Source organism: Mesoplodon mirus (assembly GCF_964341445.2).
Source record: "Mesoplodon mirus genome assembly, chromosome: 19".
Classification (NCBI taxonomy): domain Eukaryota; kingdom Metazoa; phylum Chordata; class Mammalia; order Artiodactyla; family Ziphiidae; genus Mesoplodon; species Mesoplodon mirus.
The window spans coordinates 57,082,781-57,093,450 of record NC_138995.1 but is presented as its reverse complement, the minus strand read 5'-3'; positions in this window follow the sequence as shown (position 1 = coordinate 57,093,450).

Genomic DNA, 10,670 nt, shown 5'->3' with positions numbered 1-10,670 from the left:
GTGAGCCATGGCCACTGAGCCTGCGCGTCCGGAGCCTGTGCTCCGCAACGGGAGAGGCCACAACAGTGAGAGGCCCGCGTGCCGCAAAAAAAAAAAAAAAAAAGAAAGAAAACATGTACATCTTTGGGGAGCCGTCCTGCCCTTTAATGGCGATCCCTTACTGAGGTGGCACATGGGAGGAGAAGGTGGTCTCGGAAGGGGCTGAGTGCAGCTTTGGACGCGGAGCTCTGCACTGCAGGCCGTGAGAGGCCCCTCCACAGAGCTGGTCATCAAAGCTGCAGGAACGGATGGCGTCACTCGGGAAGCACGTGGAGCTCTGAGCAGCATTGCTGTTGGAGGAAGAAATGGAAACTGAAATGGGACAGGAGTGGCCATCAAGCATCGGCTGGTGAGTGGGGCTGAGAGCCTTCCGATGGGACGTTGGGAACAGCAAAGAATGCCAGGTGTTCCGCGGGTGCCTGCCCTGCCCCACCACCTAGATCTTACAAGTGTGAACATTTACTGTACTTGCTTCATCATACATTTAGCCAACTGTCCATCCCTCCACCCACCCATACATCATATTTTTGTTTTCTTTGTTTTGTTTTCTTTGCTTTGCATGTGGGACCTTAGTTCCCTGACCAGGGATCGAAACCGTGCTCCCTGCAGTGGAAGCGCGGGGTCTTAACCACTGGACCTCCAGGGAAGTCCCATATTTTTGGATGCATTTCAAAATAAGTTCCAGACATCAGAACACCCTAAATTCTGCAACGTGTATCATTAGCCAGAGTTCAATATTTATTTACGTTCCCTTTTTTTTTAAGGTGGAATTTCCATATCATGAAATGCACAAATCTTACATGTACACTCGTGGAGTTTTCAGAAATGCATCCATCTAGGTACCCCAAACCCCTATGAATCTAGAGAACAAAGTTCCCTCATGCCCCTTCCTGGTCATTCCCTGCTTTTACCCTCCCATGGGCAACCACTCTTCTGGTTTCTTTCCTTCTTAGATTACTCCTGCATCCAAGTAATCTTGGATGGTTGGTGCCTATATCGGCAGCTCATTGCTTTCATAGCGGTGTAGTGCCCCCTTGGACGGTGGACCACAATCACTCCCTCACCTGCTGAGGGATATTTGGCCATTTCTACTTTGGGGATGTTATAAATATAGCTGCTGTAAACATTTGTGTACAGGTCTCTGTGTGACCATAGCTGTTCATTTCTCTTGGGTAAATACCTAGGACTGAGACTGCTGGGTCACAGAGCAGGTGAACACTGAGTTTTATGAGACTGCCAAACTGTCTTCCAAACTGGTCATACCATGTTACAATTCCCAGCACAGTGAATGAGACTTCCACTTGCTCTACATCTTTGCCAGCACTTTATTTTGTAACGTATTTAATATTACTATTTTTAACTGAGGTGAAAGTCACATAAAATTAACCATTTTAAAATGAACATTTCAGTAGCACTTAGTACATTCACAACGTTGTACAGCCATCACCTTCTTTTAGCTCCAAAATGTTTTCATCACCTCAAAAGAAAACTCATTATTAAGCATTACATCTGAAAAGATCCTTTTTCCAAAAAAAGGTCATATTCACAGGTTCAGGGGCTTAGGATGTGGACATATATTTGGGGGGCCACCTTTTAACCCCCTACACTACTCTTTCAGCTGGTTCCAGGGATGCAGGCAGGGAAGGTTCTGATGGTCCTGGAGGCCCTCACCAACGCGCTCTGACATCTGTCCTGGGATGCGTGTGCCATGGTTGCTGCTACTAGAGTATTTCTCACCTAGCAATAAAACCTTTTGGATGAGATATGATCATTCAATAAGATTCCTAGGAACACTTTACTGGGTATTTGCAAAAGACCCACCTAGGGGAAAATGAGCTAGCTGCTTTTTCTCCCAACAGCGTTGTCCAAAGTGTGAGCCTGGTGAGCATTTCTTAACGATACTCGGAAACAATTGTGTTTTTTAAAATAAATTTACTTATTTTATTTATTTACTTTTGGCTGCGTTGGGCCTTCGTTGCTGCACACGGGCTTTCTCTAGTTGCAGAGAGCGGGGGGCTACTCTTCGTTGCGGTGCTCAGGCTTCTCATTGCAGTGGCTTCTCTTGTCGCGGGGCACAGGCTCTAGGTGCACGGGCTTCAGTAGTTGTGGCACATAGGCTCCAGAGCACAGGCTCAGTAGTTGTGGCACACGGGCTTAGTTGCTCCGTGGCATGTGGGATCTTCCCGGACCAGGGCTCAAACCCGTGTCCCCTGCTTTGGCAGGCGGATTCTTAACCACTGTGCCACCAGGGAAGCCCAACAATTTTTTTTTTTTTTTTTAAGATTTGGAGCTTATCAGTTGTATTGGTAAGGACGGGCGAGTTTATGCTGCAGAAGCACAGACTCCCAAATCTCAGTGGCTCATCCACAGGTCAGCAGGAAGCTCTGCTCATCACAGGCACCGAGGGACCCAGGTTGGCTGAAGCACTACCCCTGGAACAACTTGGCAACAGTGAGGGAGGTGGAGAAGAGCCCACCAGCTCTTAAATGCTTCCTCCCCAAAGCCAAGGACTTTGCTTTGGCTACATTTCATTAGCTAAAGCGAGTAAGGGGGCCAGCCTAACTTCAAGGGGATGGGGAGGTGCAATTCTACCAAGTGGCCAGGAGGCGGAGAGCTGGAAATATTTGGAGACCAGGACTAATGTTTTCCACATCAGCCCTCCCCATTTCTCCCAGGCATCCCTCATTGTTTGCAGGTGCCATGCCACGGGCTACATTGCCAGCTGAGGAGGTGTGGTGGCTTGGATCTCTCACTGCAGGGAGCGTCATTATCTTAAAGCCTCGGTTGCTGCACCCAGAGATTCACCACCAGGTTTGTGTGGAGGCCACGCCCCGAAGCCTGTTCCAGCCAATGAGTGAGCTGGGGGTGGGGTGGGGTGGGACCCAGGGATGAGGGTTTGTTGGGCGGAGAGAGGGAGAAAACTGGTGTCTCCTCTAAGGACCCTAATCCTATTGAATCAGGGCCCCAACCTATGACCTCATTAACCTTAATTACCTCCTTAAAGGCCCCATCTCCAAATACAGTCACATTGAGGGTTAGAGCTTCAACATATGAATTTTGGGAAGACACAGTTCAGTCCTTAGCACCCACCCTGTCCATTCCACCATATCCCCAGTAGCCCACTTGAAAAGCAAAAGCTTTCACATTCTTTCTTATTTCTTCTGGTGGTTCCTCTATTTCTCTCAAAATATGTCAACTTTAGGTATTTCCTGCCAACTTCCTGCTTCCTTCCCTCCCCTTTACTTTCAGGCTGCTCTTCTAAATACTATGACACCTCATTCTCTGTGTCTTGTTCTCTCAACCAGCAGTGCCCACTAGAATGTTCCACAATGATGAAAATGTTCTCTCTTCGGTGCTGTCCAATATGACAGCCACTGGACACACGTGGCCACTGAGCACTTGAAGTGTGGCCAGTGCAACTGAGGCACTGACTTCTCGGTTGTTGTCTTTTTTGCTGTACGCGGGCCTCTCACTGTTGTGGCCTCTCCCGCTGTGGAGCACAGGCTCCGGACGCACAGGCTCAGCGGCCATGGCTCATGGGCCCAGCTGCTCCACGGCATGTGGGATCTTCCCGGACCATGGCACAAACCCGTGTCCCCTGCATCGGCAGGCGGACTCTCAACCACTGCGCCACCAGGGAAGCCTTGACTTCTCGTTTTTAAGTTTAAATTTAAAGAGCCACATGTGCCCAGTGCCTGCCACGTTGGACGGCACAGCTCTAAACCCTAGCTGGAGCTCCTTGTTAAAATAATTACAATTACAAATCATGGGACTTCCCTGGTGGTCCAGTGGGTAAGTCTCTTGCTCTCCTAATGCTGGGAGCCTGGGTTCGATCCCTGGTTGGGGAACTAGATCCTACATGCATACTGCAAATAAGTCTGCCTACCGTGACTAAGAGTCCACGTGCCACAAATATAAAAAGCCCACGTGCCACAACGAAGATCCTGTGTCCCGCAACTAAGAATCAGCGGAGCGAAAATAAATAAATAAATAAATAAATAAATATTTTTTAAAAATTACAAATCATTCCATTTATTTTCCTCTCAAGACCTCCCACTTTCTGGCAACTGTATTCATTGTCAAGCTTGATAACTGTATTTGTTCACTGTTGTAACTGTAACAAATTACAACAAACTCAGTGGCTTAAAAACAATGCAAATTTATTCTCTTATAGTTCTGAAGACCAGAAGTCTAAAATCAAGGTGTTGGGGGAATTCCCTGGTGGTCCAGTGGTTAGGACTCTGCACTTTGACTGCCAGGGCCCAGGTTCAATTGCTAGTCGGGGAACTAAGATCCCACAAGCCACGCAGCTTGACCAAAAATATAAAATAAAATAAAATAAAAGTGTTGGCAGGGCTGTGTTCTTTCTGGAGCGCTCAGGGGAGAATTGACCTCTTGCTTCTGTTGTCACATCTTCTTCTATTAACTGATCCTCCTGCCTCCCTCTTATAAGAACACTTCCGTCCGCATCCTAATTCCTGGAACCTGTGAATGCTACACTCCACGGCAAAGAAACTTTGCTGATGTGACTGAGTTAAGGATCTTGAGATGGGGAGATGATCCTACATTATCTGGGCAGGCCCAGTGTAATCGCAAGGGTCCTTATAAGAGAGAAGCAGAGTAGTAGATGTAGCAATGGAAGCAGAGGTTGGAGTGACTCCAGGAAGGGGCCACGAGCCAAGGAGTGCAAGTAGCTTCTTGAAGCTGGAAAAGACAAGGAAACAGATTCTCCCCTGAAGCCTTTAGAAGGAGAGCAGCCCTGCTGACACCTTGATTTTATTTTATTTATTTTAAAATTTTTAATTTATTTTATTTATTTATTTTTGGCTGCATTGGGTCTTCGTTGCTGCACACAGGCTTTCTCTAGTTGCAGTGAGCAGGTGCTGCTCTTTGCTGCAGTGCACAGGCTTCTCATTGCAGTGGCTTGTTGTGGAGCACGGGCTCTAGGCGCTCAGGCTTTACTAGTTGCAGCACGTGGGCTCAGTAATTGTGGCTCACGGGTTCTAGAGCACAGGCTCAGTAGCTGTGGCATGTGGGCTTAGTTGCTCCGCGGCATGTGGGATCTTCCTGGACCTGGGCTTGAACCCGTGTCCCCTGCATTAGCAGGTGGATTCTTAACCACTGCACCACCAGGGAAGTCCCAACACCTTGATTTTAGATGTCTGATCTCTAGAGTTGTTAACAAAAAAATTAATTTGCATTGCTTTAAGCCACTAACTTCGTGGTAATTTATAACATCAGCCATGGGAAACAAATACACAGACTAAACTAACCTGTGTTATTAAAGTCATTCAGGGGCTTACCCTTGGCAGTGGCTACAGTGACTAAGAAGGGGCTCGAGCGGTCCCCTGGGGGCGCTGATCATGTTTATTTCTCAGTCGGGGAGCTGGTGATGTGGGATGTGATTTTTAAAAAATTCATCGAGTTATGTGCCGTGATCTTTGTACTTTTCTGGATGTGTGTGATGCATTAATAAAAAGTTGAATAAGAAATTCCAGGGCTTCCCTGGTGGCGCAGTGGTTGAGAGTCCGCCTGCTGATGCAGGACACACGGGTTCGTGCCCCGGTCCGGGAGGATCCCACATGCCGCGGGGCGGCTGGGCCCGTGAGCCATGGCCGCTGAGCCTGCGCTTCTGGAGCCTTTGCTCCGCAGCAGGAGAGGCCACAGCAGTGAGAGACCCGCGTACCGCAAAAAAAAAAAAAAAAGAAAGAAAGAAAGAAAGAAATTCCAGGGCTTCCCTGGTTCTTCCACTGCAGGGAGCACTGGGTTCACTCCCTGGTCAGGGAACTAAGATCCCGCAAGCTGTGCAAACAAACAAACAAAACAAAACAAAAGCAAAGCGTAGCTCCTAAAAAGATTAGTTTTCTGCTTCTCATTACGTAGAAAACTGCGTAATTCTGTTCTACCATTCCATGCTAATCCTCACTTTACAGGGAACGGAAAAAAACAGACAGGGAACTAACTTACCTGGCGTCACCTGAGTCAGTCTAGAACAGACAGCCAGACAGTCAGAACCATTTTAAGGCCTCATATGCTATCACATGTACTAAAACAATAACCGCTAACACGTACACACACAGTACGTGAGATGGTGCTGGCCCTGGGCTGGGTGTTTGCATGTATTGAATAATTTTCAGAACTCCATGAAGTAGGTCTTATTATGTTCCCATTTCACAAATGAAGAAATTGAGGCCCAGAGAGACTAAGCAACTTGTCCTAGATCAACAGCTACTGAGTGGCAAAGTCAGTCTCCAAATACAGACAGTCTGGCTCCAGAGTCATCTTACTCTTGGGGAGACAAAGCAGCTCCAAGGAAGAGATGCCACGCCCCAGGGCTTGCTGGTTGTCAGAGGAATCCAGAGCGATGCCCATCCTTCCCTCTTGATCAGTATCTGGTCAGGAAAACTGAAACCACTCCAGGCATTTAAACCAGAGGGAATGTAATACAGGGAATTGGACACCAAGAGGCTGGAAGGGCTGGAGGAGTAAAAGAGGCATAATCGGGTTACCACCGATTAGGAGCTGCAGGAAGCTGCTAGAATCCCCAGGGTCAGTGTAACAAGAAAAGGACGGTGTCACCCAGAGACTGCTATGTTGCTGAAGTAGGAACCAGGCTGCCTGAGCAGGACTCCTGGAGCTTGAGCTTGGCAACCATGCCTCAGGGCGACACCAGAAGGCAGGGGGAAAAAAAGCTTCTTGCCTTTTATGCCTTCCAACTGCCAGAAACTAACAGGAAACCAGCTGGCAAAGGAGATGGAGAAATGTAGTTTGCAGGCTTCTAGCCCCTGTTGTAGAGAGGAAGGTATAGGAGGGCAGCGAGTGTGGATCTAACATACTGACTCTCTTTTTCGTGCCCCAGGCATCTGCTGTTTTTGAGGGGCATGTGAAACCTTCTGCTGCGTGAGCTCTTACCCTTGTAGGGGACCCAGCCGTCACCCTGTGGTGTCCTCAGAGTCACATCACAACTATAGAGGAGGGTCTGCAGTGAGGAGGAGATGGGACAAGCTGGTGGAGGAAGAGGGGAGCAGGGAGATGACCGCTTCCCACTAAGCCCTGCTTCACCCTGGGCACCTCCCTTTCTCCCCAGTGGGTCCCAGAAATTGGAAGAGCAGGCTCTGCCTCTTCCCTGAAAGGGCTCCACTTCACCTTTCTCTTCCCCACACAGCTCACGTTATCCAGCCTTCTGTCTGTTGCTTCTGCTACACCTCATGGATGATCTGATGTGTCTTCATGAAGGACTTTGTTAAGACAAATAGCCAGTGCTCCAAGCCAGCGGTCATCTAAGAGTTAAACACACAGACCACATCTTGTGGGAGAGGAATGCAGGAAAGCCTGGAGAGGGAGTGGATGGATGGATGGGTGTCCAGGAAAGACCCAGCTCTCTGGGCATCTGCCAGGTGTATAGGACATATGATCGCCTTGTACAGTTGTGCAGGTTTAACACTGAACAAGGACATCGCACCTAAAAGTACATCATTCACATGGAAATCATAGATTTGTAGACTGATGATGACAATTTACTAGCATTTCGCAGAAAATTCTCTTGTTCTAACCAAATCAGTGCAGTAGGATAATTTTCAGGTAAGTGGAGACACTAAAGGAGAGTCTTGAACCTTGGATGGGCTGGGGGCCAAGGAAGTGGGAGGGAAAGGAAGGGAATCCCAGACGGAGACACAAAGGTGGAGGCAGGGAAGGTCTGGCAGCCTGGGGGGGCGAAGTCGTGAGATTAGAAAGGGGAGTTGCTTTTAGCAGAGAGATGGACGAGCAGTTCAGGGTTAGGCGGGGTCTGAGGGGCAGGGAGAACAAGGCTCCCATCCAGAGCCTTCAAATCCCTCCGTTTCATCTCCTCATGTCTCTTACTTACCACAAGTGGACGGAAAGAGGGATATCCAGGTCCAGAGATGGATAGGACGCTGAAGCCGAGGCAAACGTCCAGGAAGCCATAGGGAACAGAACAGCTCAGGGGGCAATGGGAAGGGCCCCAGCCACTCCCTGCGGCTTGGCCTGCCCTGATATTTCTGCTTTCAGAATGACGTTTCTTGGGAAACAGGTGAAGGTGGGCAAAGGATACAAACTTCCGGTTAGAAGATGAATGCATTGTGGGGATCTAATGAGTACAGGTAACAGTACTCTCTTGTATACTTGAGAGTTGCTAAGGCAGTAGATCTTTCAACTTTTTTTCTTTACCGTGCCACGTGGCTGGCAGGATCTTAGTTCCCCCACCAGGGACTGAACACGTGCCCTCGGCAGTGAAAGCACAGAAAAACAGATCTTAAATGTTCTCAACACACACTGAAAAGAATGGTACCTGTGTGAAGTGAGGGAGGTGTTAGCTAACATTATATTGGGATACGCATTTCGCAATATATATGTATATTGAATCATCACACTGTACATCTTAAACCCAATCTTATACCCCAATTATATCTCAATAAAACTGGGGAAAAAACCCAAAATGACATTTCTCCTCTCTCCCACCCCCCACCCCAGGTTATAAAAGCAATCTTTTTTAAAAAATTTATTTATTTATTGGGTCTTCGTTGCTGCGCGCTGGCTTTCTCTAGTTGTGGCGAGTGGGAGCTACTCTTCGTGAGGTGCACGGGCTTCTCATTGCGGTGTCTTCTCTGGTTGCGGAGCACAGGCTCTAGGTGCGCAGGCTTCAGTAGTTGTGGCACGCAGGCTCAGTAGTTGTGGCTTGAGAGCTCTAGAGTGCAGGCTCAGTAGTTGTGGTACACGGGCTTAGTTGCTCCACGGCATGTGGGATCTTCCTGGAGCAGGGCTCGAACCCGTGTGCCCTGAATTGGCAGGCGGATTCTTAACCACTGTGCCACCAGGGAGGTCCCCAAAGCAATCTTAATGGTAAAATTTTTTTGAAAACTCCCTCCTCCCCCCAAAAAAATGGGAAGAAGAAAATAAGTATTACCCAGAATCTCATAAAGCAAGTTATTCAGATTGTTGTCACAGGGAGACCTTGTTCCCTCACATGTAAAACCCTCACAGCCCATAGCCTCCTCTTCCCTGGATTCACATGTTCACTTTCTGGAGTACATCCTTGAAGTAATTTTTACAAGGAAGAGAATACCTGGGTGTGGGGAGGATAACAAGTGGAGAGGTGTTATTTAGTCAAGAAAAATGCTATATACCAGCAATAACCAACCAGGAAATTAACAGAAAATCAGATAACCTTCCCAAGAGCGATAAAAAACTAGAAAGTATCTCGGAAGTAACTTAATGAAGAACACACAAGGACTTTCTGGAAGTGTCAAATACTCCAGACCGAGTTAATTTTATTCAAAAAGCCCACTGCAGTAGAGAGAATGCTCTGAGCTCCGAAATCGGGAATTCCCTGGCGGTCCAGTGGTTAAGACTCCACTCTTTCACTGCCAAGGGTCCAGGTTCAATCCCTGGTCGGGGAACTAAGATCCCACAAGCCGTGTGGTGCAGCCAAAAAACAAACAAACAAAGTCTGCAAGCATCTTAAAAATCAGACAGAAAAAGACATTGCTTGTCTAGGGTAAGAGGGTTTCTCAGTCAAGGGGAAGTTGCCTAGATGAGGAAAAGTAACCACGGTGGTTTGCAAGACACACAGGAAGTGTGTCTTCCTGGGGTCAGCGGGTTCTCAGGAGAAGCTGACGAGGGGGCATGTCCCACTTTTCAGTCCTTCGGAGACGAGGGAAGCTACAGTTGAGGGCCTGGGGGGAGGAGAGAAGCCAGACTTAAGTTTGCGTAGAGCAAAATAGAGGGTGAGAGATGGGCCGTGAACACCTGGTTGGACAAAATGTTGAAATCTTATTCAAGGACAAGCTGAATAAATGCCTTCTTTGTGGTTTTCACAACTTGACATTGTAATTCCCCTCCACACTCTGAAATGTCCTGCCTGCCACAAAAGCTGATCGTTTATCTCCTTGGTTCATTGCGTTCATTGCTGTGTCCATGGGTGTTGGAACAATCCCTGACATCTAGTCAGTTCCTTTTTTTTTTACTATATATATATATATATATATATATATATATATATATTTGGTTGTTCCAGGCCTTAGTTGCGGCAGGATAGTTGCAGCACGTGGGCTTGTTAGTTGTGGCAGGCAGTCTCCTTAGTTGTGGCATGTGAACTCTTAGTTGCAGCATGCATGTGGGATCTCATTCCCTGACCAGGGATCAAACCCAGGCCCCCTGCATTGGGAGCGCGGAGTCTTATCCACTGCGCCACCAGGGAAGTCCCCATCTAGTCAGTTCTTAATAAAAATATATTCTTTAAAAAAATGTTTAGGGAATTCCCTGGTGGTCCAGTGGTTAGGACTCCACACTCTCACTGCCGATGGCCTAGGTTCAATCCCTGGTCAGGGAACTAAAATCCCACAAGCTGCGTGGCGTGGCAAAAAAAAAAAATTTTTTAAATGGAGATATAATTGACCTATAAGTTTGTATTGTAACTGTGATGATTTGATACACATTGATCTATACATACAATTACATATTGCAGTATGATTACCACCGCAGTGTTGGAGCACCTCCATCGCACCACATAATTATATTTTCTTTTCTTGTGATAAATAAAAATATATTCACTGTAAAAGGATACCAATGCCTGATCTCACCCTCCGATCCGCAGGTCCTGACTATGTTGCTCC